We start from the raw sequence: 24,504 nt of genomic DNA on the forward strand, positions 1-24,504 counted from the left end.
ATTAATAAAAAGTACTAACAAAAATATATTTGCACTTTCTGATAAACATTATTTGGGGTAGGGGTAGTCTAAACTGTGAATGCACATTCACATTTTTCTGTTTATTAACAAATGACATTCATTTTCCTGTTCTACAATTCCTTTAGATTTCCAAATGTTTTAAAATACACTCAAAGGAAGTGTTTAAATGACTGTTACTCCCATTCTATTACCATGATGCCACCAGAAGTACAATGGGAATATTTTTCAAAGGGGAAAAAATGGTTAAAGCATTGTTCCCAACTTCAACCATTCGGTTTATCCATCTCTAATATTTATGTATCTGCACATACATTTTAATTGTATTTAATTTTTAAAATGATATTAAATTAGCTTTGTCAAGAGCTGAGATAGAGAGAGAAAAATATTGAGAGGGAGAGAGAGGTGGGGGGAGAAAGAGAGAGGAGAGACAGAGAAATGTGAACATGGAAGAACTCATAATTGCCTTTTATAATCTTGACTATTGACTTGGCAGTCACATTGCATCACTTAGGTCACATGGTATTAATTAAGGCAATTTATTGATGGAAGGGGAGGGAATATAATAGACTCCACTTTTGATGGTAAATGACAAGGATCTGGAAGTACATGTGGGGTGGTAAATATTGTTGTGACCGTTTAAAAAATATCTGCCACACATAACGAGCAGGACAAAAATTAAAATAATCTCTACAGAAAAACTCAATGATAATCTGCCTCCAGGAGACACAAACTACGAGCAGGCATGCTTACTACCACTGGAAAGTAACCCTGTGGCACTGCCAACTGTGTGAGAGGAAGTGGAGGGTGGTTAAAGTTTCTGTGATGACCCTGAGCGCTGGAGAACAAATAAATCAAGTTTTCAAAGGTACTAAGTCACAAACTGAAGCATTTTCCAATTGGCAAAAAAATGTCAGGAAAAGCTGAAAATGGGAGGCAGAGTTTCTCGGATCACAATTGTATGCGTGCAAGGAAACTTCCAAAATGAGCCTCAGCACATTCAAAATTAAATGACTAAATCTTTCTTCTAAAGACAAAGTCCTGCTCTGAGGAAAATCTTCTGAATAGAACCTATATTTAACTGCACAGAAACACAAGACACAAAGGACGAGGATGTCCAGGGAAAAGTGTAAGAGGGGAGCAGAAAAAGAGAGCCTGGGATGTAAAAGGGCATATTTTTAGACACTTTAAAGTAACAGCAGCAATGGCAGTCAGAGAGTCATGAAACGAGGACAGCTGGCTTAGCTTGCTGGCATCGCTTGAGAATGTGTTTTAAAAGAAAATCTTGAGAAATAAAGTTGGCTAAAAAAAAGTATAATTTAAACTTTGTAAGAGTAGGACTGGCAATAAAACAAGTTGGGAAGCTCCCCACATTTTAGAGTCACCTATTTACAAAGGCAATTGTTTCAATCATCAGAAATTTACCTATCTACTGATCAGAATTTTCATTAGATCATAATTAATTAGAAGGTTAGATTAGTAATTACTTGAAAGATACATTTGTATACTTCATTTATTAAGATTCAAAACCAATTAGAAGTATTAATTTCATTAATTAGATCTATGTCTTTTTTTTTACTCAGAGAACCTAATTTTAACAAGACAATTTTACAAAACCATATATATGTGTATATATATATATATATATATATATATATATACACACATATATATTTATAAAAATTTTGCTACCTGACATTTATCTTCACACGATTAATACCTGATATAGCTATGGTTGTCCTATATTTGAAATAAATATTACAAAGGGTTTTGATCATTTTTGATTGCTTAGTTTCACATGGTTTTAAAATGCCTTTGTTTTAGCTCTCCAAAAAATGCCTTTACTAATTACTCCTCTCTCTACAACCTTCACTGATAGGAGAGAAGTGTGTTTACTGAAATGTCATTTTAATTTCTCAAGTAAAACAATTGATATTGCTTACAGTTGCTCACCCCACTGTTTAGGAAAATTCATTTTAACCTTTGATAACCCCTTTATCCAGCAAGAAAATGTCAATTCAGCCTTATTTAAAAGAGTTTGACCTTTTCTACCTTTACTGGAAAGGGAAAGTTTAATTGATTTAGAATAATTCACAGAGTTGTGTTGGTTGACTCTGAGGAAAAAACAAGAAACACAAACATTTACACATTCTACAAATCTCTAACTTCATTATCAGTTAGGTCCTATAGACAGAGGGTAATTAGAGACAGGTTAGCAATTATAGCTGGTGCCACAGTTGGGCATTGTTTAAAAAAGACATAGTTAAATGAACAATAATTGAAACATGTTCATGTAGACAAAAATCTTCCTTTTGTCTTTGGGTTTTCCTGCCATGTGTTTATGTTTCAAATGAAAGAAGTATTTATATATAACAATACACATATTAATAAATATAATGAAGTGATCAATATTTGATTTTTATGTAAGGCTACTCTCCTTCATTATTTTGTGGACATTGTCCTTCAAACTGTATTAAGTAAAAAAGAGGTTTCATGACCAGATGGATTATGGGTAATGCTGCATTAACAGACATTTGCTCCAGTCTTTATAGGCATGTGTGCTAACGGACTTGAAAATCAACTGGCTACCGTCACTCTTGCTTTAGTGATATAAGAGGTAAATTTCTCATTTATTTTCTCCTTTTCTCAGCCCTTTTACTGACAACACTCAAGTCCTTCCTCTTCCTCTTCCAAAGAACCACACAGCAGTTTTTTCGTATGTTTCTCATTTCCGTTCAGGGAGTGGCTGTAGACGTGTGGTGCTAGAAGGCATGCATGGAGGGACTGAAAGTTTTTTGTTTTGGAATGGAAAGATTGTCCCTACAATGCGTGAAAGATAAGTTTTCTTTGCTTATTTTCTCCATCATTCCTGAAAGAGATTGACAGTATTTTGTTTAGTTACAATAACGTAGGCTAATTTTTTTTTCACTTTGGGGAAGTTATGTTCTTATACCAATAGAGTGTTTCCAAATGATGTTGCTTCTCTGATAATGATTATATGGTTTCTGGTTTATGTAGTTCATCAATTTTCTGCCTAGTAGAATGTACCCATGAGCTCCAAAGCTTGCTCATTTTGTGGTTAAAAATAAAACATATTGTGCCCAACTGGCATGAGTGTCAACCTGTGAACCAGGAGGTCACAGTTCCATTCCTGGTTGGTGTGCATGCTTGGGTTGCAGGCTCAATCCCCAGTGCCGGGTGTGCAGAAGGTAGCTGATCGATGATTCTCTCTCATTATTGATGTTTCTCTCTCTCTCCCTCTACCTTCCTCTCTGAAATCAATAAAAATATATTTTAAAAACAACAACAACATATTGTCACTGAAAAAATCTATTATGTCATATACCTGTATCTATCAAGTTAGTATGTATGTTGGAATGAATGCAGTAGACATATTTAAGAAATTTAAGATTAGATTCTATCTTCAAGGAGTTGTCTAGCTTGACAGAATAGGTCAATGCATGCAAAACAACAGTGAATTCAACCAGAAATATAAATGCTGCTACTGGGCAGGGATGAGAAAGAAGCCTCAGAGGGCTCCATGCTGCTGGACAGTTGTCCACTGGTTCCTTCTCCCCACTACTTGCAGCCTCAACATGCGGATTTTCCTCAGAGAACCTTGGGATGAATCTCACATACCCTACATTTTATCCACCAGTCCTCACAAAATGTCATGGACCATCTGTCTACTTCTCAACTTCACCAGCTAGGCTCACATCTCCATCAGACTCTGTATGCCCATTCTAAGGCCATCTCCCACTCATACCTACCATGAAACCAATCACTCAGACCTATGGAACTCATAGTATAACTTAAATACAATTTCTTTTATCTTCAGTTTTCTTTGAAATATTCCCTTCCACGTCACCTTCTTCTTTTTTCTTTTTTTCATCTTTATTGTTGAAAGTATTAGAGATGGCCCCCTTTCTTCCCCAATCACCACCTCCACCTTACTTCTGCCCCTCACCAAAGGCATTCACTGCACTATTGTCTATGGCCATGGGTTATGCATATGTGTATATAAGTTCTTTGGATAATGCCCCCTGACCTTTCCTCTGAGACTTGTCAGTCTATTCCATGCTTCCATATCTCTGGATCTATTTTGTCGATCAGTTTATTTTCTTCATTAGATTCCACATAGAAATGAGATCATATGAGATCATTGTCTTTCTCTGACTGGCTTATTTCACTTAGCATAATACTCACTCAAAGGATAAAAGATCCTTCTTTTTTTACAGCTGCATAGTATTCCATAGTGTAAATATACTACTGCTTTTTTATCTATTCCTATACTGATGGACACTTGGGCTGTTTCCAGATCTTAGCTATTGTAAATAATGCTGTTATGAACATAAGGGTGCATATATTCTTTCTGGTTGGTGTTTCAGGATTCTTAGCATACAGTTTCCTTAAAATTTTAAATATGGAACTGCCATTTGACACAGTGATCCCACTTCTAGGAATATATTCATTTTTAATTTTTTGAGGAAACTTCACACTGTTTTCCATAGTGGCTGCACCAGTCTGCATTCCCATTAGCCATTTAATAGGGTTCCTTTTTTCCCACAATCTCAGGCAGCACTTGCTTATTATTGATTTATTGATGGTAGCCATTCCGGCAGGTGTGAGGTGATACCTTATTGCCATTTTAATTTCCATCTCTCTGATGATTAGTGACATTGAGTGATCTAACTGAAACCTGCTTCTGTTTTGAAGAACTAATTTTTCTTTGGTCCTTTCAAATATGGCTGCTAACCCACATTCTTCATGTCACTTGGCTTGGAGGTAATGTGACAGTTTCCAACATTCATTATTGTTGCTTCTAAAAAAATATTCCCTCCCTTGTTCATAAAAATGCAGGACTTGACCCACAGGCCATGAAATCATATTTTTCAGTATTGCTCCTTAGAGGAACAGCCACAGGTTCCCAACAATACTTGGTCTCTGCCTTTGACTAATTCAAAACCTAGTTTACACTCACTCTCCCTAATGCTATTCCCATCGTTGTTATTAATAATTTGAACTTCAATGTAGACTATAACTTTGTCATTAAAAATTACTGCACCCTCTTTATAATCTTGTTTGCAAGCATTTCATTCTTGAAACATCCTTGCTATTTTTCTACAATTCTCCTTGGATTTCAACTCTAACTTTTGTTTGATTCTACTGAGACCTTCTATCCATTAACCTGGCAATATTTTAATGTCCCTCACTCTTTGGTATTCACATTCCTTTTTTCTTGGTTTAAGTGGCATAGCCTATCAGCATAGCTACTTGCTTGCAGATTATTTTACCCCTATTCCTTCTCTACTTTTCTCATACTTACCAGACAAATATCCGACTGGCTAAAACCATCTCCCTGTGTGCTTTTCTCTTGAACTCTAAAGCTAAATATGACTGAAGAAAAATACACTATGATGTCAACTCATTTCACTTTAATCATAACCAGGTATTATAAGCAGAATATTAGTGATAGCGGAAGGGCACAACATAGAAATAGAATCACATTTGTTTAACAGCTACTCTATATAGATCAGAGATTTTTCTTACAGACCCTGGGAAACTGGAGGATGTGTTACAAGAAGAACAGGCCGTGGAGGTAAGGCAGCCTGGGAGTCCAGATGAACCTATCACTCAAAAGAAAATATGTTGTAAAAGAAGATCCAGGACAGGATCTATCTGAAAGGAGACATGTTCTGGGCTAATCTTTGCAAGGTCAATGGTAGAAGGCAGGCCCTGGGAACTCACTAACTTTAGATTTTTCCCCACCCACTAACCCTATATAAGAGCTTTTAGAAATGAAATGTCAGAGCGGTCTTTTCAGGTTGTTACACCTGCCGCTCTCTGGGATGGCCGGCTATCTGATTAATAAAGCGCAGCATAAAGATTCAACCTCCTCTCTACTCAGCAGGCAGCCCAGAACCTTCGTGTTCGGTATCATTAGGGCTGCCCGACAATTTGATACCATTTCAGTAGTTGTTAAATTTTCTTCTCTCTGTGTAACTATTTCATACCTTTCCTTCAATACAACATCTATTGTTTATTCTTAGCTAATGATGCTGCTTCTTGTTTTTTCCAGAAAACAGAAAATCCTAGAAAAATCAACCATAAACTCATACTAAAACTAGCATCTTACCTGAATGCCTCTGAATGCACATTCTTCATTCTCACCTCAATGGATGGACTGCCCTAGTTCAATGCAACATTATTCCTTCACTCCTTCTATGGATTCTATCCCATCATCCTGCCACGAGGATGCTGCATCACTACCCATGCATCATCATGTCTTTCCTTTCTCTACTGGGTCATCCCCCAAGAGCATACAGATAGTCTCTGATAGCTCCTGTATTAAGAAGAAAAGGAAAAAAAGAAACTTCCTTTACTACAACTATTGCTCCATTTATTACCCCCACATTTATCACAAATTCTTTATGTTCTTGTCTCTACTCACAAAGGTCCACAATAAATCAACTAGTAATCTTATTGGCTTTAAGTTATAAGTCAATATCGCCATGCCTCAAAAGAGTTACTGCAACCACTTGAATGGTTTCTAAGAATCTATCCATTCTCTTCAGAGGCTGCTCCACAAAATAGCGAAAGTGATCCTTCTAAAATAGAAGTCTGGGAATACCATTCCTCTGCTAAAATCCCACTTTGTTCAGAGCAAATTCCAAACCTTATATGGCCTACAATACCCACATGATGTAAACACCATAAACTTTTTCTACTCCCTTTTTTTTTCTCATTTCTAACCTGTTTGGTGTTTGTGGGTGTTTTTTTTGTTTGTTTGTTTTGTTTTGTTTTTCTAATTTTCTCTTCTCAAGCTTCTAAACTTAGGCTTCTTTATAGATATGCCCCTCATCCATATTTCCACATGATTTTTTCTGTACTACTTATTGCAGATCCCTGCTCACACGTTATGATATTATCTGGACCTTGCTAATCGTACTATATAATAGCAACACTTCATTCCTTCCTGGCCTTATTTTCCTCTGCAGCACTTCTCACTCTCTGATGTATTTATTATATAATTACTTGCTCATTTCCTTATTGTTGAGAGAGAATTTTACCACTGACTGCCAAATACCTACCTATAAAGTTGCCTGGTACATACAATATGTTTATTGAATATCTATTAAATAAATTATTTTGATAAATACCTCATAGTAAAAATTTCATATGGAATTATATATTTCATCTATTATATGATGGACATGGTGTTGTAAACTTGTAACAAGTTGTACTCCAGGGTGAATTGTACTGAAGCGGGGGTTTCAGTTTCTTATTGTTTTTAATCCCTAATCTCTGGTTGAAATAAAAGTTTACATAAATGTACTTTCTGAGACTGATTTTCTACATTAATGTGCAAATGACACTATATTGATAATGCTAACAAGACAGTTGTAAGTGATTAAAGCTGGTGGAACACATTAATGTTTAATGAAATGTAACATAAAAACATATATTTGTATTAAAAAGTAAAAGTTTACGAGAAAAGGAAACATCTTTAATGTAAATGTTTTTGAAACTCTATTTATTTACTTTTTGTTATATCTCTGGAAATAGAAATCAAATATAACAGTTATGTTGAATAATTTTTCTATTCTGGTCTATCTTACAATGGCATGTAAAAGCCAGTGCCTTTCACCAAAGTAGCCTCTCAGATCTTATTGTTCTCCTTAGATGGCCTGTCCTTAGCCTCATATCTTCAGGATGTGAAGTTTAGTGACTTTAAATGATAACAGAGTGGGAATAATTTTATGTAACATCTGCCAGCAAGAGGTTCAATAAATCAATTTATAGCCATATACATTGCCCTTCGAGGGTTCTATTGAATGTATGATATCATTCTTTTCAAAATGTTTGTTCTGGTTTTAACATGGATTAGGAGCATTTGACTAGGTTTATATTTTGAGAGAAGAACTTCATATCTTTGGGGATGGATTTTTAAAATTCCCCTGAAAAGTACATTTTGTTCATTTTTCTTTTTAGGATGAGTTGCTATTTAAAATTATTATTATTGATGAACTCTTTATCTTCTAAGAATAGAGTTTTATGTCAGAGAACATATCATTTCTTTATTCTTATTACCTAGCATTATGTGTGCTGCAGATAGTAAGTGCTAATTAAAACTTGACTAAATAAGAATGAACTATTTATAAGGAAATAGATTTTCTGCATGTCATTCAATTTTGTATTGGCTTTATTTGCTATGGCAGATCTAAGTAACTTGTTTATATGTGGACTTATACAATAACTAGAGGTCCAGTGCATGAAATTCTTTACTCAGGGGGGTCCCTCAGCTCGGCCTGCACCCTCTCACAGTCTGAGAGCCCTCAGGGGATGTCTGACTACATTTTAAAAAAATCATCCTGTACTTAATTTTCTTACTAACTCCTCCTTTTAAACTCCCCTCACTCTCACATTCTGTTTCTTCTTTTATTTAACTATTTTCCTGGCCTCACCCCATTTTAGCATCCTTCTCTTTCCTGCCTTCTCTCCCTCCCTCCCTTTGAACCTCCTGCAGCCCCTCTCCTTCCCTCCCTCCCTCCTCTATTCTCTCCCTTCATTCCCCATGTCTGTCTCCTTCTTCCTCCTCCACCCTCCCCCCCATTCGCCTTTCTCTTGTGAGCCTGAACCCTGCCTCCCTCCCTCCTTCCCTATTATTGCCCCCCTGCCCCCCGCCATGTTCACTGGTTTATCTTATAAACCTTCCCCTTCTCTCTCTGGGACCTGCTTCCAGCCCCACCTGAGCACACTGCAGTCCTCCTCCCATTCTCTGCCTGGGATGCCCCAACTTCTAGTCAATAAAGTACACTTAACGTGCCACCAACCTAACCCTGGCCAGTGTCTTTGGGGTCCAGCTCTTGGGGACAAAAGCAGTACCCTCCTTAGTGTCCGACTCTGCCCCAGCTAACCTGTGCCTCCCCTCCCAACTCAGGACTCCCGGCCCAGCGACGGTGGCTGAGGCCCGCATGGCCCGGGCCCTGCAGCCGCGAAGCAGGAGTGCCTCCGCCCGGAAGGCCTCGGACCGTCCACCCCTCCATCCCAATGGCCTGCACTGGGAACCACCGCCCTCCTCCCACGTCTGTGTGGGGCTCCCCACTCTGTACTGCCTGCACCCTTCCCCTCGCTGGCACAGCTGCTCCGCCCCCCAGCAGTCGCCACCCCCCCCCCACATTTCCTTCCCTTTTCCATTCCTGTGTCTTTTTCTTGTTCCCTTTCTGTATTTCTGTTTCTCCTCTCAGCCTGTCTGCATGCAGGCCTGCCTTCCTCTTCCTCTCCTTTCTTATCCCCTCCTATCGTTTCCTATCCTACCTACCCTGGGCCTTGCAGCTGCCTGAGCAGGGGGCGGGGACGCAGTCTGCTGAACCGTCATTATGTGGCGGTGTCCCAGACAATTTGCATATTCCTCTATTATTAGTATAGATTACATGTGGAACAATTATATACAATTTAATTATAATATAATTTATTTTATAGTTGGGAATCTGAGTAATTAAATAAGTTAGATACATAGTTTTTGTTTTTTTTCAAATCTTCACTGCACCTGGCCTTGATTTTGTCATTGAAAAAATAAAGTGGGAAAGACTGTTTTAAAGTTCTTTCCAATTTTAAAATTTCATTACCTCCAAGTACAGGATATCTAAAAAGTTGCCCAGTCATATAGGGCTCCATTCCAATGCATTCAATTATAGTCTATTTCTCTCTCTCTCTCTTGCTTTTTTCCCTCTCTCATCTTATTTCTCTATCCTAACGTAAGTACAATAGGCCAATTCAACCCCAGGTCTAATAACTTGTTTGTAATGTGATCTTGTGTAAGTAACTAAATATGTCTGCAGCCCATTCTTTTTATCTTCAAAATGAACATGAGTATAGTATCTACTTCATTGAGTTGTAAAAATTAAATTATATATCATTTGTAAAGTACATAGTAGAGTTATTTTCACAATGTAAGCAACCTATAAATTTTAGCTATATCAAGTGTATCAGATTTTTTCAACTCCTATTCTATTGTTAATTTTCATTTATGTATTCATTCACCCAACATTTATTGAATTGCTCTGAATTCATTTATTTAGTTAACAAAGCAATCTGTATATTTTTCTAGGAATCTGGAAGACAGTAGAGACAAAATCTTTCTTTGTCTTGTGGAGATTAAATTTTGTTGAAGAAGACAGACAATAAACAATACATGTAATACCTGAATAAAGTATGTAGTACATAGAAGTTATAGGTGCATGGGAAAAAAAGTAGAAAGAAAAGCAAAATAATGAGAACCCAGATTCAGGGAAGATAGAACACAGCTTTAAATGGTGTGGTCAGAATAAGACTGAGTGATGAAGTGACATTTAAACAAAGCTTAAAGGAAGTAAGTAGTAGGAATCCATATAGGTCTACCATATGTTTTCACATAATTTGGGGCTAGATCTTTTATCAGGTAAAAATTCTCTTCTAAGTACATTTGCACTGACAATATGGTTTAGTGGGAGAACATCTACTCTAAGAAAAATTCTAAAACTTCCTTGAGTATATAGCAGTCCCTTTAATTATTTTAATAAGAACAACTTACCAGTTGCCTAGTAATGTTGGGTGAATGAATACATAAATGAAAATTAACAATAGAATAGGAGGTGAAAAAATCTGATACACTTAATATAGTTAAAATTTATAGGTTGCGTACATTGTGAAAATAACTCTACTATGTACTTTACAAATGATATATAATTTAATTATATGGTCCTATGTGCATAGAGTATACTAGATCTATTTTTATTTTCATTTTAATTATTTTAATAACAACTTACCAGTTGCCTAGAAATTATTATTTATTAATTAGTAAACAATTGACTTAATTGACGTGGCTTAAACTGCTGAGATCAAATAGTGATAGATAAGAATTTAATTAAAACAAGATGATTTGCAGTCAGCTTTTGGACTCGCTCTACTGTGAAATAGTTACATTACATTACAAGTATACTATTTTAAATGAAGAGAAAATTCCTTTAAAGCCTTGATACTCACTCAATCATTTACACATTAATCTGCCAATTTTTTTTTCTTTCAAAGCATTTCCCTTATATATTTGAGGAACTTCAAAAACATTACTTATTTTAAATTGTTTTTCTCTATGGAAGACATTATTCTCTGGCATTTATTCAGGAAAATTTGATTTACCAATTAAAATCAATTGGAAATTTTATCTATTAGTATTTAATTTTTTAATTTATTTTAAAAGATTTAGGAATAAGTTATGTGCCATTTTAAACTAGATTAAAATATGTAACTGTGTAGGACAAATAGCAAAATAGGACAAAAAAGAAGAAAGTCCATACAAATGGCTTTAATTTGTAAAGAGCTCAGTATTTAATGCTAGGAATGATGCTAGGAATGGCTCCAATGACTGGGGCTACAAATGTTGAACTGGTTTCTGAGCACAGGCTTCCCTCCACTTTCCAAAGGGAAATCTTTTCAAACTTAGTTATTGAAGGAACATCATTATCGGTGTAGTTCAGGGTGACATATGTGATAACTATATGCCCAGTGCATGCATTAGTGCACCAGTGGGATCCCACGGTCTGGTCTGCAGGGATCAGGCAGAAACCAGCTCTCCGACATCCCCTGAGGGGTCCTGAATTGCAAGAAGGCAGTTCTCGGGTGATGCACCCCGGAATCGGGCTCCCTCCTCTCTGGTTCCAGGTGCGTCACCCGAGAACCGCAGCTGCCAAGTCACTGAAGCTCTGCAACTCCTGCATTGAGTATCTTCCCCCTGGTGGTCAGTGCTTGTCATAGCTACCAGTCAGAGCGTCTGCCCCCTGGTGGTCATTGCAGTCATAGCTACCGGTCAGATGGTCACTTAGGCATATAGTATGAGCCAGATGAAAGGAAACAGCTTAACTTAATATGAAGTCAGGAGAAAGCCCTTAGTAACTCTGTCACACTTCTATGCAGTTCAGCAACTTTTATGTTCCCGGTTGCCCAAATTGAACAATTGAACAGATGCCACATTTTTCTTTCAGGTGGCATAAACTTAATCAATTGTAATTATTTTAAAAGAAACACAAAACACCAGAGCTCTAGAGGAGAAATATAAATCTAAGCAGTCTCAGGCTAATCTTTTTTTTTTTTTTTTTTTGCCTGACACCTGAACACAAAAATATCTTTGTTCATTCACTCTGGCTGATAAGCTTTAAATACTGAGCTCTTTACAAATTAAAGCCATTTGCTATGGACTAACTCCCTTATTTTTTGTCCTATTTTGCTATTTGTATTATACAGTTATATATTTTAATCTAGTTCAAAATGGCACATGATTTACTTCTGAATTTTTTAAAATAAATAAAAAATTAAATACTCATAGATAAAATGTCCAGTTGGTTTTATTTTTTTCCAATTGATTTTAATTGTTAAATCAAATTTAAAAATTTCCTGAATAAATGCCAAAGAATAATGTCTTCCATAGTGAAAGACAATTTAAAATAACGTTTTTGAAGTTAGAAGTTCCAGTTCCACATCAATAAAAATTATGTAAGAATACCTTTCTAACTGGATAGATATTGTTATGACTAGAAGGAATTTTTAAAGTACAACAATTGAAAGGCATATATATTTGCCAAAAGGAAAATTATTTTGATAGTGAAGTGGGACTGTGGGTGATTTTTTCATTTCTTATTTCCCAAATTTTTCATAATACTGTATTTTAGTAAAACTACAATAGAGAAAACAGAGATTTTACAACACAAGAAAGATCAACTCTGAGGATTTAGCTGGATAATATTTGGAAAGTTATTTGACCACTTAGATTCAATTTCTCATGTGTAAAATGGGAGTTAAGAACATCTACCTCATAGGATTGTTAAAACCAATGATATAACATTGAAAATTTCCTCTGTTTAATTTAGCACATTCTATTGCATGGTAGCAGAGTTAACAATACGTTAAGAATTTATAAATAATATTTATTTTTTATTTATTTTATTTTATCTTATTGTTTAAAGTATTACATATAGTACTATACATATCTCCTTTTTTTCCCCATTGACCTTTCCCCAGCCTCCCCTATCCCCTGACATTTAAATCGAATCATTTTTAATTCAAACTTATTTTAGAGACTATCTCCAAGGCTAATAGTCAAACATCATAGATGATGCAAAAAAATTGCTCTTCATGATAATTCTATGAGCTATGTATTACTGGTATTTTACTACTTTTTTTCAGATGATAAAAGTGGGTCTGTAAGGGATCAAACAACTTGCCTATAGTAATGTAGTAATTAGTCTTCCACACATAAAAAACTCATGCTCTTTAAACAACCTTTTGCTAAACTATGCAGTACACAATAACAGCATGTATGCATCTGCTTCCCTCCTTCCCCAAGTCTCAGGGGGGTGATGAGAGGTGGTCCCAGTTGTATCTGTTCACATGGGATCTGTTTTATAGCTAACTATCTCTGACATTAGAAACTCTCCTATCTTGTAAGAGGATTGCCGGCAAAATTGTCCTCCTCCCCTCCAAAAAGAGATATTTTTATAATCCTGGAATATAAGCAAGGGAAGCAAAAAGACATTCTCTATCTTTACTATTCTAGTTCAGCAGCAAATTTACTGCCTGACACACTCATACTAATACAAAGGGAGTTAGTTGGCACACAAAGACACTATCTGTAGCCTCGAAGACTGCTGTGCAGACATCATTGGAAAAACAGTTCAGGACAAAACCTGTTACAAGACCTGTAGAAACATCATGCAAGATTCACACACACACACACACACACACACACACACACACACACACACACACACCTCCTCCTGCTACAATAGTTGAGCGTAGTGGGTATCACTGTCTAATTTGCTCCAACTTGTGTCTTGAGAGCACTTTAGGTCATTTAAGAATTTGCTATAATCTGCACTGAACCCCTGGCCTGGCTTTTATTCTAAGCTTCTGCTGCAGATTTACTTCATTCCTTGCTACATGGACCCCATGGTCATTAGCTCAACTCACATACCCTCCAAACTCTCCTTAGGACTTGAAAAAAAAATGAAATTGCAGCTTAATCTCTGTTCAACAGCACTGTTTTTCTTGTTGACTTTGGCAACAAGGTGGAGTATGAGCAACTTGTCAGGTAATCTCATTGTATAATCTACATGCAAATATGAGCAAGGGCCCTTTATTTCCAGGTTATCCTTAACCTACACGCTTACCTTTCATACAGCTGAAGGCCATAAAGGGGAGGTCAGAACCTAAATGACCCCATGCCTCTGTCCCCAACCCTTTCCCCACCATGCACTAGGTGTTGGACTTCATGTTTCAACTTTCAATCACCTTTATGTCAAAAGTGTATCACTTCATCTATCTATCATCTATCTATCTATCTATCTATCTATCTATCTATCATCTATCTATCACCTATAACAAATGCTATTATCTGAGTTATCCCTTGATTCTTTTTGTTTATAGCAACTTAGAAAACCCTTGCTCTCTTGTTCTTTACAAAGCCTATCTTTCAAGCATATTGCCTTACAGGAAAAACTTTATACAGAATGTCAAAACCTGGATATTATTAGTACTTTTATTTTATACTTAGTTGATGATAACACAAAACTCCCATTATTTCAACTCCAGCTTCAAATCTTGCTTTGACTGGGGAAAATGTCACATTCTGGTGTTAAAATAAATAAAAGAAATCTCATTTAAAATGGAGATGGAGTTGGGAATCCAAGAAGGGAGAGTTTTCACACACATACTGCTTGTGCCACTCATTGCAACTTATATAGTCAGCACCTATCTACTCAACAGGGAGAAGGAAGAACCTCTTGTTACTATTTGCCTCAGTAACACCAACTGCCCATCCTCTTTCCCCAGCAATAGCAATCAGCTACCACCAGCCACCAATGAAAGACCACCATAGTCTTTTCTTAAACCCTGCAACCGCTGACTTCTTTTTTTATTTTTATTATTTATTTATTTATTTATTTATTTATTTATTTATTTATTTATTTCAGAGTGGAAGGGAGAGGGAGAGAGAGATAGAAACATCAATGATGAGAGAGAAGCATTGATCAGCTGCCTCCTGCACATGCCCTACTGGGGTTCAAGCCCACAACCCATATGCCCTTAACTGGAATTGAACCCAGAACCCTTCAGTCTGTAGGCTGGTGCTCTTCCACTGAGCAAAACAGGCTAGGGCCTGACTTCTTTTTTATCTCCTTTGATTTGCCTATGGTTTACCATAGTTTTCATGTCCTGAATTGCAATTCCTCTGTTATTCTCAAATAGGCTTGGTTGCCACTCAAATAACCTTGCTGCTTTATTTTTAAGGTTGACACCAGAAAAATGCAAATAAGAAATCATGTCACTCTGTCACTAAAGATTAACCCATTTACAACTAATAATTTATTACATCTTAGTTATCTAGGTTGAAATTCAGGACCACCATAGTTGGCCAATAGTCTAACCTAACACTGTCTGTCTCAACTATTGCATTCCAGAGTATTATCTTGTTTTTCGTCAGCACTAGGGTTTATATAAGTGCTGGCTCCATTGTTGTGAGTGGGAAAAATTGGATGCAGTTCTCGATAAAATGCTGACAGGAAGACTACCCTTTGACTATATTATGATCCCCTCCTATGGCTTCTTCTTATTCCTGTTCCTAGAGCTATGGGCATGAACAATAAATTCTAAAAGCTGCATCCCATGTTCTAACTGCTATCCATATTTAACCATTTAACTTTTTAAATATATTGGTTATGACCATGCTCATTAATTGTTAACATTATATTTTTTTGGTACACTGTGAAAATGAATCAATTTGGTCATTGAAGCACTCAGTTATTTTCAGCTGCTGAGCACTCATTACTATCCTCCCAGATGCTCAATTTTATATCCATTTTTATCTTCTGCATTCATTTCAATGTAATGAATACAGGCAATAATAATTTTAGAAAATTAGCATCTCTTAGCAGCTTCAAACAAATCACTCCCCCTATAGTTTATGTTACCATTCTTCTTTATTTTAGAATATTCAGAAGAGATTCTTGAATATTCATACATTTTTGCTTTTAACCATGGCAAAAACACAAAATATTGGCAAAAATTTCACTCTGAAAATTAGGAGGTCTGACTTTTCTCTTGGCCTAATAATAACTAAATATAAAGCCTTGAGAAAGAAACAAGCTGTGTCAAACTGTTTTTTCACCCCTAAAGTTAGGAGGTTGAATTGGATAGTCCTAAAGTCCTTTTCTATTCTATAATCCCATGAATCTTTATACATATATATAAAAGCCCAGCGACCGAATGGCAGAATGACCAGAACAACTGGTCAACCAGTAGCTATGACATGCACTGACCACCAGGGGGCAGTCATTCAATGCAGGAGCTGCCTCGTGGTGGAAACAGCTGCTAGCAGGCCCAGGGTGAGGCTGAGTCCCTGCGCCTATCAAATACCTGAGACAATCCAGATTCTGGCCTGACCCCACCAGCTGATGCAGGCCCTCGAAGGTGTGTTCTAGAAAGAGCATGGCAAGCTGGCATAGGTGGATGGCAAGAGGAGGCGTGACTGTGGACCCCCCCAGGGAGGTTGTCCTGATGGCTGAGGATCCTGGAGCACAGCTGCCCTGAACATCCCCTATGGTGTCACCAACCTGGCATCACACATCAAGGACATTCACCGAGTGGCTTTGGGGTGCAAAGCTCTCCGCCAAGTTCCCCCAGGACACAGAACACACCTTTACCCAAGACATTACCCCAAAATATCAGGTCAGACTAATTTCCTCATTCAGCAGCCACTCAGGGGGCGGGTCCACAGCTGCTTGGCTGATAGGGATGAGTGGGGCTCCCACAATGGGCTGATCCCCACAGGCCACACCCTCCACCAGTGTACGAATCCATGCACTGGGCCTCTAGTTTATTATAATTATGTATCTAAATAAAAGTATAATTTAAACAAAAGAGTAATTGCAATAAAAAGGTTTAAATAAATCTAATTGCAATGAATTGGCTCATTAATTTATTCAATAAACATCTATTGAAGTTGTAAATGTTAAGGACACAGAGTCCCTCCTGAGTATATAGTAGAATGAGTGACACACAGTTCCTGTCATGAAGAAGTCTGAGTATATTTCAATAGTCCAAATAGAGAGCAATTATTTGCTACTAAATCATAACTAAAATAATCACCAAATTAATTGAAAAAAAATTTGAAGACATTTTTAGCTAACAAGAGCAAAGCAAACTGTATTTAAAAGCTTAATTTAAAGGATTAAGAAAAATATTTTCACATTTTGTTTGATCAACTAATCCACTCATTCGACAATCGTTTATTGTTTTCATACTGAGTGACTAAATGTTGGTAAACAAAACAAAAAATCCTGCCTTTGCACTTGCTCTTGTGCTCCCTCGCTTCATTCATCACTGGAGGCTAAGCTCTGTGAAGACCGAAGGAAGCGAGTGAGGGAAAGAGAAACGTCAAGGATGATTTCTAGATTTTTTTTTCTTTGCCTGATCACATTGGTGATAATAATGCCAACTCCTCTAATGCTGAAGACTGGAGGATGTTCAGAGTTGTAGGAAGAAATACACAACTTATCTTTTTATGTTTTATGTTTGAGAAGCCAGTTGTGTTTAAAAATGAACATGTAAAATTAGCAATGGCTTGTCTGAGTCTGAATGCCTGGAAACTCATTGGGACTGGAGATATAAATTTGGGATTACTCAACATATAAGTTATATATAAAGTTGTGAAGCTTTAATAAAATTGCTTGAGGAGTTAAAATTGACAGAGAAAAGAGTTTTTCATTATCTTAGGAGTTGAGACACCACTGAATGTGTTATAAATATAAAAAGATAATACATTTTAGAAAAAAATTGATTTGTTTTTACACTTGAGTCTGACTTGAAAGCTAATTTTATTTGATGTATATCTCTTACTGCTAAGCCTCATGGTTTACAATGAGAACTATTTCAAAGAACTGGAAAATAAAATTTGGGTAGAAAAAGAAAAGAAAATTACCACAGAACAGGTAATGGGGGATGTTGAAAGAAGGAATTTACAAGATCAGTGTTATCTTTTATCTATGTACTTATTTTCGTTTAAGTGAATATCTAAAGCACTTAGTTTCTTTTAGATCATAGTTTTCTTTATTATTTTCTTTTTGCCAATAACTCATGAAATATTTCTATGTGAAAATGAAGGGTTTTTAAGATTTTCTTCTCTTTTTTCAATTGATAGAGATGAAATGAGTTACTGGGAAATTGTGTTTCTCAGTAGAAGTTAGAAATATTATCTAACTTGTTGACATAGGTGGAATATATGTGTCTTTATCGGCACTATTGAACTATAGAGGAGTAAGAAGAAGAATAAAAGTTAAATTGCAGGTAATGTTTAGACATGCATCCATCTTTATTGAAAATAGCCACATTTTCCTACTGGTAATTGGCCCCTATGACTGTGGGGACTTTATGTGAGTACTTTTTGAGAATGATAGACTTGAAGATTTTTTTACAATTTATACTACATTTATATACCTAAGGTATTATTAAAAGATTCATGCAAAAGTCCAAGTTATCTATTATATTGGAGCAATGTGCTTTTTCTTAGCAAATAGTTTTACATTTTAACACTTTCATTATACCTTCAAAGAAGACACAGAAGCATATATATATAGAGAGATTCTCAAACTCTTTAATAAATAGAAAAAGTAAATTAAGACCAAAAATCACTTTATAAATATTAGACTGGTGAAAGTTGAAAGGTTGGAAATTGCCAGCTGTTATCCACAACATGTGTTAATGTTGGAAATGTAAATAATACAGTCATATTTGAGGAGCAATGTTTCAGTAATTCTTTTCCTAAATGTTCCAAATAAACTATTTCAGAAATCCTAAAAGACGCATATACATATATGTTCATTTCAACTTTACTCAGATCAGTGAGTTGGAAGTAATGTAGGTGTTCATCATGGGAGAGGAAATATGTAAAAAATGTGGTAGCTGCAAATGGTAGATACACACACTGGAGCAATCAGAAGTAACAAACTAGATGTACACATGGCAATAATTACAGCTCTTACAACAGCATATATAGTAGAAAAAGAAAGGGGAAAGTAAGAAACAATGAGATATTTAACACAATACAATCTACTTAGAAGTACATGTACATAGGAATTTTATAAAACATGAAACATGTATATTATACAGAATTGTATGGTTGCTTATTGTAGGGGAGGGCAATGGGGTGTAGAAGGAAGAGGATCCTTGAACAGAAAAAAGAAAAGATAATAACCTTACGTAAACAGTGGTTCAAAGTATCTACACTAATAAAAGAGAAAGATGCAAATTGACAGTACCTCCACGACACCCACCAGCAAATCAGGAGTGAGTATGCAACTTAACCCAACAAAGATGGTGGGTTAATTTGCATACGCAGCCACAGAGCGAAGACTGAAGGCTCCGCCTGAGCAAAGACTGAAGACTGAAGACTAAAGACTGGAGACTGAAGGCTCCGGGCACAGCAGAGGCTGAAGGCTTGCCTCCGCTGAAGGCTGAAAGCTTGGCTCCGCTACAGCCTGGGTCTCGGGTGCAAGAGGAAAACCAGTGCTGGCAGCCAGGGGAAAGAAGTCTTATTGCACAAATCTTCATGCAACGGGCCTCTAGTCTATATATATAAAAGGCTAACATGCAAACTACCTTGGGAGTTTGACTGGGAGACTGGGAGTTCAATCACTCGCTATGATGTGCACTGATCACCAGGGGGTGGCGCGGAATGAAGGAAGGCCCCAGCTGGCAGCTGGCAGCCAGGGAAGGAAGGCCCCCACCAACAACCAGAAGGCCCAAATCAGCCCTGATCACCATGTACTGGGCCTTTGGTTAAATATAATATTGAGAGTCAGAAACCCATAGATGTTGGTTAAACCACAGGACTTAATGAAGTCCTTCAGGGAAGAATGTACAGATAAGGTGAAAGAGCTACCTATATAATTCTGTACACTACAAATATGTGGATGGTAGATAGAGAATATGCAGCAAAGGAGATGAATATGAAACTATACATTAAATAATACCGAATGCTTACATAATCCATCCTTATTGTGCTATGATTGTTCTAACTCCTTACCACAGTTAGCTTATTTAACACTAGCAACAATATAAGTTAGATAACATTATCTTAATCATCATCTCCAGTTTACAGATTTTGGGAAACTAAGGAAAACTTTTTTTTTCTAAAGTCACCCGGAGTGGCAAAATTGGGCTTCAAAGTCAAGGAACTTTCCTGAAGAGCTTAAAGACCTAACTACCACACTATGCCACTATGCTGTCTGCATACTTACAGAGAAAAAATAGAGGTTTGGAATCATGAACAAGAAAGTTTTCAAATCAAGGCGGTGACCAGTTGGGTTAGATGTAATCTGTCATAAAGAGAGAAGAGCTACCTGCAAGAGGAAGGCAGTTAAGTCACTGACTTGGTAATTTTATAGAGCTCATGGCCCTGAAACTTTTTCCCATCCTCCTGATCATTTCAACTTTATGAAATGTTGAGTTGGAGGCAATCAAAGTTTGTGCATCATATTCAGGTTTGGGTAAGGCATGAAACAGAAAATTACAGTGAAAAGCAAAGAGAGAATACAAGAGTTAAGAAAAAAGAAAATGATGCTGATTAGAAAAAATGGGGTTCTTGAACAGCAGACTAAACCATGCTACTGAGCAATGGCAGAAAAGCTTAGCGCTCTCAAAGAATCCCAAGGAGAAAGCACTGTTAAAGAAGCACCATTGTGTCAAGGTTTAGAATGAAATAAAAGATGAGCCCAGAGCCATTCAGTATCCTGTGAGGAAGCATAGCATCATGGATAATGTCAGATACTACTGCTGTTGATTTTTAGCCATGAAAGATAAACTATGTTTAGTAAACTTTATAATCCTATATAATAAAAGCCCAGCGACCAGAACGACCAAAGACCAGAACCACCAAGGCCCCTCGCTGGGCTGGCCCCGCCCCCCAGCAAGCAGTTAGGGGTGATCAGGCAGGTGAGGGGTTGGGGGTGACCAGGTAGGCAGGTGAGTGGTTGGGGCAATGAGGCAGGCAGGCAGAGCCCCGCTTACCTCAAAGAGGGAGACCCAAGCCACCAGCCACAGCCTTCAGGAGGGATGCTTGGCAGCTGCGATGGAAGTCAACTGGTGGCAGTGGATGCTGCAGGGTGGGGCTGGTGTCACGGCACCTCCTGAGCAGGCATGGCGCCTGCAGCCTGGCCCAGGCCTTGGGGTTGCAGCCTCTGCCCGCGGCTTCTGCAGGACTGGACTGCTACTCCTCCTGCTATGATGCCTGGGCAGATCCCGTACCCTTCCATAACTGCGGGCACTCTGCCAGGGCTCAGCTCCCTGACTTGAATCCCCAGCTCAGCCCTGACTGCAGAGGAGCTGAAATATGCTGACATCCACAACATTGGGGCCATGATCACCCCTTTGCACTTCCTGGAGGTGAAACTGGGCAAGAGGCCTCAACCTATGGAAAGTGAGCTAGACAAGGAAGGTGAGTGGAGGAAAAGGCACTGGGAAAAGAACAAAGTGGCAGCAGCCCCATGCTGGAATAAGAAGAAGGAGCGGACAGAGTTTCCGCAGCAGGAATCTGAGTGCCTGGAGCTCATGAATGCAGAGCTGAAAACCCAAATGGAGGAGCTGAAGCAGGAGCAGCAGCAGCTCATCTGATGCTCAATCGGCATTGCCCCACCTGCATCGTTAGGACCGACAGCATTAAGACCCCCGACTCAGAAGGCAACCCACTGCTGGAGCAGCTGGAGAAGAAGTGACCATGGACTGGGAGGAGAAAGAGGAGGAGGAGGAGGGTCCCAGAGGGCTCTTCCTTACTGCATAAAAACTCTTCAATGAGGCTAAGCATAGCCAGCATCAGACAGGCTTTTTTGTGAAACTCAGATCAGCCACACCAGGGGAAGTAACCCAGGCTGATGAAACCCAGGATCAAGTGCTGAAACCAAAGTAGTCCTGAGGCGGGGAAGGGGGGGAGTTGTTCTCCCTGGGGCCAGGCTTGCAGGAGGCAGGACAGAGGCTCTGGGCTGGAGAGCCGCCCAACCAGGCAGCTATGGGCACTTCTCTGGCCTCTCCACCAGGGCACCCACCCAAAGGACCTCCGAGCAGCCAGGAAAAGCCATGAGTTGCAACCAAAATTAGGCTGAGTATGGAACTCAGAGTGAAACTGCAATCTGCCTGCTCCCAGCCCTGACCCTGATCCTGATGCAAGGCTGGAGAAGGGCACGGTGCCAGGCCCTGCTGTACCCACCCACCGTGGTCCAGCTCAGTCCTGCCTGGAGTGGCAGCCAGGGCGCACCCTCACCGGCCTTGCTGGAGTTGCTGTGGGCATGAGGCATGGGCGCCCTTCCAAAGCACATACTCACTGAATGTTTACAGACTGGCTGTCCTGGCAGGGCTATCAACTGCACATGTTTTTTATACTTTCTTTTTTTAAATATTTTTTACCAAAAAAAAAGATTGTATACAAGCAATATATAAATGGATTTCTATAATCACTCAATGTGATACAGTATAAATATGCTAAGGTCTGTTCGTTATGAACAGATATTCAGCAGTTATGGCCATTGTGTGTAACTTCTAAGTACTGTAGTCTCTGGGTGTTGGGGATGGCAGGGGCAGGGATGGCCGGGGGGGGGGGGGGGGGGGAGCAGTGCATTTTCACCCTGGTAAACCCTTCATAGTACTCAGTTCTGTATCGCTCAGTAAACTTTACTCTTACTTAAAAAAAAAAAAAGAAAGAAAGAAAGAGGGAGGCCCAGGCTACAGGCCGGCGACACTGTGGCAGGTGTGCGGCCGGCCAGCGATTGTCCCACAGAGGGAGGCCCAGGCCAGCCAAGCCATTGCACCCCATGCCTGTCGCCTGCAGATGGAGGCGGCCAGTGGCAGGGGAGGGGAGGGGCAGTGCTGCACAGATGGCAAGCAGTGGCAGCGGCGGGGCCGGGACCAGCTGCCTGCAGCCGGAGGAAGGAAAGCCCTGATAGTCCCTGATCTCAGACCAGGCCTAAGGACCCTACCCGAGGCGTCCTGGATTGTGAGAGGGTACAGGCTGGGCTGAGGGACCCCCGCCCCTGAGTGCATGAATTTTCATGCACCGGGCCTCTACTACATATTATAAAGTGTTCAGGGATCCTCAAACTTTTTAAACAGGGGGCCAGTTCACTGTCCCTCAGACCGTTGGAGGGCCAGACTATAGTTAAAAAAAAAAAACTATGAACAAATTCCTATGCGCACTGCGGGCCCGGGACGAGTTGGCTGCTAAGCAGGACAGGCAGCGGCACCCGGCGGGCCGGATAAATGTCCTCAGCGGACCGCATGTGGCCCGCAGGCTGTAGTTTGAGGACCCCTGAAACAAAGGAGATTGAAATTCAAAATCAACTGGGACCATCAAATATATATAACACAGCACTCCTCACTGAAGTCATGTTAGATAATGAAAGTATCATAATGAGTAATTATAGATTGTTATGGTATGAAGAGAACATGAGTTCTGTATGCATAGTGTAGATTTATTCAATGTTCATAAATCATCATTCAAAGTAGTCTTGATGGAAGCCAGAAAACAATGAAAAGATGTTAAAGAACTTATTAAATAGGATAGAGGGTACCCATAAATTTGGAAACCATGTTATCTAAAAACAGAAATAAAGAGGAAATATTAATAATTTCTACTTAAGCCTGAATCAGAAATTATTTTCTAACTTGTTTATCAAGTGGTTTTATTATGTTTGAGTTGTATTGATAAAAGGACAATAACTGGGCTGACCCCACAGGTGTAACTTAAGTTTCTCTAAAGCTAGAAAAAGGATAAATGAAGAATTCAAACAATACTTGGTCTTTATAACCATAGTTGTGCCATTCATTAATTTATTTTTAAATGGAATGGTAATATAATCAAATAAGTCATATTATAACTGACAAACTTGAAAACATTTTTATGTTAATCCCAATGACATAGAATTCTTTAAAAATCCCATTGTTGCATGTGTTTACTAATAAGAAGAGAAATCTAGGAAATCTCAAGAGAGCAGAAAAAGTATCTTAATTGCAATTATTACTCATCTATGATTTAATGAAAAATTACTGCCTGTATGATGATACCATCAATCATAAGTTCAAAAACTATAAGTTGGGTGTTAGAAATTGTGAAAAATTCCTCTATTTAACTGTTCAGGAACAATGAGAAATTGTGTGTTGTAAAGACATAGCCAATGAATTTGGAAAAAGACCTAAGCTAAAATCCAGGTCAAGATTGATCTTGACCAAGTCATTCATATTTCATTTCAAATCCATTTCCTGTAAAAGAAAATGAATCAAACATGTTTTGCCTTCTACAGAGTTGTGAGTCAAATTAAGGAAGTTGTAGGTAAAATATGAAAATTGTAGCATGTTCTATAGATAGATGCAAGTTATCCTGATTATCCTGTATAATAAAGAGGTAATATGCAAATT

The 24,504-nt window shown here is 38.2% G+C and overlaps 1 pseudogene across 1 annotated transcript; it reads left to right on the top strand.

Annotated features, from left to right (window-relative positions):
• Positions 1-21,324: 21,324 nt before the first annotated feature.
• LOC308244528 (jun dimerization protein 2-like) lies at positions 21,325-21,815 on the top strand (annotated as a pseudogene). The gene has a single exon. The product of its transcript is annotated as a jun dimerization protein 2-like (transcript).
• The last annotated feature ends 2,689 nt before the right edge of the window (positions 21,816-24,504 follow it).

This window comes from Plecotus auritus (assembly GCF_963455305.1).
Source record: "Plecotus auritus genome assembly, chromosome: 1".
In the NCBI taxonomy this organism is placed as follows: Eukaryota; Metazoa; Chordata; class Mammalia; order Chiroptera; family Vespertilionidae; genus Plecotus; species Plecotus auritus.